The following is a 5,623-nucleotide window of genomic DNA, read 5'->3' on the forward strand; positions in this document are numbered from 1 at the left end:
AAAAGGTAGTGGGCAGAAACTGATGCACAGGAAGTTCCACCTGAACACGAGGAAGAAGTTCTTCACTGTGCAGGTGACTGAGTGCTGGAACACGTTGCCCAGAGAGGTTGTGGAGTCTCCCTCACGGGAGATACTCAAGAACCGTCTGAACACAAGCCCGTGCCACATGCTCTTGCATGATTCTGCTTGAGCAGAGAGGTTGGACCAAATGACTTCGTGTCTTGCATCCTGACCCATTCTGTGGCTCTCTGAAGCGCTGCCAGCGGGGGCCCGGCGCGGCCCCTGTGGTGGCAGCCCAGCCCGGGGCGCGGTGCAGGTGCGGCGCTGGCGCCGTGGGCTGAGCAGGCGTCGAGGAGCAGCTACGCGGGTCTCGCTCCCGCACTTTGCTGAACTGAAAGCAGACTCGAAGCAGGTTTTTTTTTTTTCCCTCTGTCAGACGTTTCCTCCCCTTCCTTTTGCACTCCGTTTTAATGAACGTCATGTGCTAGAGGTTACGTAACTCTGCGTTCTGTGCAGGGTCTACGGAGATGTGCTGATTATCTATCTCTGTTGAGAGGGAAGCCAAGTGACGTGAGATGATGTCTTAGGGAACTACGGTTTTAAAGTACACACTGAATGTTTGCAGTTTCAGGTCAAGATCACCAATGTAAAAGACAGTGGCTAATGTGCTTTACTGACCTGGTAGAGGCTATCTTAAGTAGATTTTGTCTCCGAGGTTTTGGGAAACAAGTTAGAGACTAAAATAAAAGCACTAACTTTATCCATCATCCTTTCTATTTAACATACTCCAAGTACAGAGCATTTGTGCTTGGTGGAAAGCAAGAGGAGAAATTTCAGTGAGAGCTCCTGTTAACCAATGACAGCAACCTACTTTATCTGAAAGAGTAAGTTATCTTTAGTTCAATGGCTGTTGAAATGTCTGGTGGCTCACAGCTGCACTGTACACAATTCCAGGGGTGATATACAACAATATAACAGGCATCTTGTAATGATCCCAATGTCACGGTAGAAAGATCATTATTGTTGAACCTGATGGTTGTTAAAACATCAGTATGTGAAACCTAGCTGTCTTTAGTACAGAAGACAGTAATAGCTTGACCAGCTCTCTCTTCTGTAGAAATACAGTTGTTTTTCAGGTGAATTCTATTTTTAGTGTCAGGAGAGAAGGGCTGTAGTCCATATAATAATCATTTCACTATGAAATTATTTTTAAAAAAACACTATATTTAACAAAAATTACTTTCTGAGAAGGTTTGAAGTTTGTCACGGAGTATTCCATTAGCAAATACCTGTTTGTGGTTCTGTGCAGACTTTATGGTTGCCATTATAAGCTGACTTTTGTGAAGTAGTCATGGCAGTGGATTCATCCTAAATAAATGTAAGCAATTATCACTTCCCTTAGCAAAAAATACCAAGCATCAAAAATGAACAGCAGGTTGATTATGTGTGTGTGAAATGACCATAGCAGTTAAAAAAGTGAAAACATGTTCACTGCAGTAACCTCTAAGGTGAAATGCTTTGCTTTGAGAACATCAAAGCACTTCAACCTGAAATGATACAATGAAGTGCATTGACAGAATGCTGTGAAGGACTGATCTAACTTCTGGTACATGTGATATGCACATGGGAAAATCCAGACAAATAAAATCACTTTTTATTTAGTTTTAGATTATACACACAATTTTTTTTTGTGGGAATAGTTTACAAAAATCACTAGTATTTAAAATGCCTTGGAGTTTATTACAAAAGTATCCCTTGTTTCCTTAGTCTAGTACACCACAAAGTAGTTCTCAATGTCAAGCAAAACAGAAGAAGGAGGCCACCTTCAGATAATACTTGCTGGTTACGTCCAATGCATGTTTTGTGCTTCCATCTTGGTGAAGTGGGAATAGATCAAGAATTATGAGGAACTTGCTTCAGTATTAATTATGGAGTGCCTTTGTTCATGTAATAAAGGTAGAACATGTCATCATACTTGACTTAAATAGGCTGCTTTGTTTAAAAAAAACTTCAGCTAACCCTGTACCGGTTTAGGGTGTAGTCATTTGACTTGCCTGCTATTTTTGTCTTTCCAAAAAGATGTTACATTAATTTTGAAAGTACCGATGTATTTTGTATGAGTTTGTAATACAGGGTGTCTATTTTTACCCTGCAGAAACTCATACTAAAGCATTATGAATTTTTTAAGGATAGTTAAGAGGAGAAGTGAGCAAAGTTGTCCTCTGCTGTTTGGCTTTAAAAAAAAAAATCACATAAAAGAAATTTTGACTGGCATAAGCAAAAAAGGCATCTCTACTCTTTGAAGTACTGTGTGAGCAAAGGTCGATTAAGTCAAATGTAAAAGCGTGATTACCAATAAGTTCAGTTAATAATGTAGTCTAATGCTCTAAATAAGAGCATTATTAAAGCGTGCTAAATAAAAACAGATTTAAGTTTTTTTGCATCCTGACAATGATTTATTTCTTTGCTCTAAAGAATTTGAAGTGTGTAGAATTACTTATTGACCTGGTTGTACAAAATTATAATTGTTTATCATTTTCTGAATAGCAGAGAATTGCCCTCTCCCTCAAAAAGTGTCCTAAGTCCATTGTGGAAATGGTCATCTGCTGCAAGACATCTTCATAGCCTTGCCCCAAGAAGGAGGTATCTCATATTTGTTTCTGAAGATTATTCTTTACCTCTTGCCTTGCTTAAAGTATTGCTGATTTTTCAGGAACTTACCATTGCTTTGGATGTCCTTCTTAATGGAAGTAATTGGTGCAGGGAGAAAAGGGAAAGTGAGAGATCTCAAAGTACGCAAATACCTTCATAAATAGAAAAAAGGTGACCTTCAGGTAGCATGAAAATGATACACATAGATTTTTTTTTTTTTTACTCACTGTGAATATGGAGGTTCTTGTTAGACTGAAACAGATGAGATTCACTCTTGGTTTTAGTTGGGTCATGGAGGGGGGATTATGTTAATGTTCTGCATGTATAAATTAAATGTGATTGTCAGTAGGCATATGGAAAAAAGTGGCTGACTCGGTATGAACCTGTGAAACAGTGCATCACTTTAGAAACTTGTCCTCTTCCTGCTCTGAAAAACAGTGCCCACTCCTTCCCACCCACGGTCCCCAGAAATTAAGGTGAAAATATCCATCAAATCTATACATTCTGAATTCTGTGTGAAGAATATTGATGTGTTATTTCATTTGTAATATTACAAATTACAGCTAAAGTAGCTGAATGAAGCACAGATGTGAAATTGAACTGAAATGCTTTATTATGCACTGAAATACATGCATAACAGAGCACAAAAGATCATCTCAAAGGTGAAAAAGAAGAGATGCAACATTGGTGAAGTACCAAGTGTTCTAACTGATAAGATACATTAGAGGTAAAGAGTCAAAAACAAATTCTCCAGTGTGTATGTAGGCAAGCACTGGCTTCCAAATGAAGGAGTGATTGTTTTAAGAGTGATGGAGAGCTGTTAGCTGTGTTCATTATCTGGAACTGACTGGATCTGTTCAGTAATATGAGTATAGCAACAGGCAAGGCAGATTTAACTAGTAGAGGTTAAGTTTTAATAGGAAACAATGATTATCTAGTAGATTATTACAGGGAACAGGATAGGATCTAGAAACACTTACATGTTGCTAGCCACTAAATTATTTTGAAGAGCTTTTTCTTAGTCTCCTTGCTCTTATCATAGAACCAGAGAATTTTTAAGGTTGGAAAAGTCCTTCAAGTCCAGCTATGAACTTAGCACCATGACCATGTTCACCATTACACCATGTCCTCAAGTGCCATATCCATACATTTTTTGGAACACTTCCAGAGATGGTGACTCCACCACTTTCCTGGGCAGTCTGTTTAAATGCTTTACAATCCTTTCCTGCTCCCAGAGAGGATAACCATTATCTTTTAAAACTTTTTGTGATTATTTTAGCTGCATGGTCTGATCCTGGAAGTCATGCTGTACAGCTTACTTAGTAGTAAATACTTTTTTAGCAGCCTATAAAAATGCATTTGGGAGTGAGGAGCCTGTCTTTGTCTGAAAACCTGTATCTCTGCATAAATGTCGGTAATCTGTGACTCAATTAATTGCTTGTATTGCCTTATCAATAATACTAAATGAACACAATATGATTTATATAAACTTATAAGCTTCTTTTTTAGCTTACGACATCTCTGATGTCCTTGCCTTTCCACACAGTGTGTAGATTGGCATATATTTGTTACCTTCCCTAAGTGCATGGATTGTCCTGTTAAAAGGTATATTCCTAAGACTGACTTTCCTACAAATCATAAAATTATCAAAATTGGAAAAGACCTGTAAGTCCAACCTTTGAATAAACACCACAATGTCAACTAATCCATAGCCCTAAGTTGCATGTCTAGTTGTTTACTGAACACTTCCTGGGATGGTGACTCCACTACCTCCCTGGTTAACCTGTTCCAATGCTTAACCACTCTTTCAGTGACAAAATTCTTTCTCATGTCCAACCTGAACCTGCTGTAGCACATCTTGAGGCTATGGCTTCTTCTCCGATTTGGAAGAGGCTGACCCTTGCCTGCTACACTCTCCTTTCAGGTAGTTGTAAGAGAGTTAATACAGTCACTCCTGAACCTCCTTTCCTCCAGGCTAAGCACCCCCAGCTCCCTCAGCTGCTCCTTATAAGACTTGTGTTCCAGACCGTTCAGCACCTCCATTGGTCTGCTCTGGACACACTCCACACTCCTCAATGTCCCAGGTTGGGATCTGCTGTTGACCCCCAGGCGTTTTTTGGCTGGGCAGCTTTCTAGTCTCTCTGCCCCAAGCCTGTAGCAGTGAATGGGGTTGTTGTGACCCAAGGGCAGGACTCAGCACCTCACCTTATTGAACCTCAATCCACTGGCCTCAGCCCATTGATCTGGCCTGTCCAGATCCCTCTGCAGAGCCTTCCTGTCCTCCATCAGATCAACACTCCCACCTGACTTGGTGTTGTCTGCATATTGAGGGGTACTTGATCCCATCGTCCAAATAATTGATGAAGACAGTAGACAGGACAGGCCCCAGCAGTGAGCCCTGGAGAACTGCAGCTGTGACCGGCTGTCAGATGGATGTAGCTCCATTCACCAACACTCTCAGCCCAGCCATCCATCCAGTTTTTAACCCAGCAAACTGTACCTGTCTGAGTCATGAGCAGCCAGTTTCTCCAGGAGGAAGCTGTGGGAGAGAGAGTATCAAAGGCTTTACTGAAGTCCAGGTAGATAACATCCACAGCCTTTCTCTCACCTGCTAGGTGGGCCACTTGGTCAAACCTAGAGACTTAATTTTGGTGGAACCCATTCTGCTCCACTAGAGAGTATTACTGTTGCTGTGATTTTCAGAGATGCATGCCTGGCTCCCCATCAAGCTTTTACTTGATGGCTCTTTAATTTGCCATCACCTTATTTTCAAATTTATGATTTGCTCTGGTTAAATAAAATGTAAATTGTTTGGAATAGTTTCATATGCTCGTTAAAGATTTAACTTAAAGTGTTAAAAATTTTGTGAAGTCAAAAGAATAATGAATAATTATATTAACTCTTTATAAAAAATTCCATAGATAAACAATTCAATTCTGCAAACAGTATTGTGTTTGAAAACAAATAAAGC

This window comes from Corvus brachyrhynchos, unplaced genomic scaffold (genome assembly GCF_000691975.1).
Source record: "Corvus brachyrhynchos isolate BGI_N302 unplaced genomic scaffold, ASM69197v1 scaffold37, whole genome shotgun sequence".
In the NCBI taxonomy this organism is placed as follows: domain Eukaryota; kingdom Metazoa; phylum Chordata; class Aves; order Passeriformes; family Corvidae; genus Corvus; species Corvus brachyrhynchos.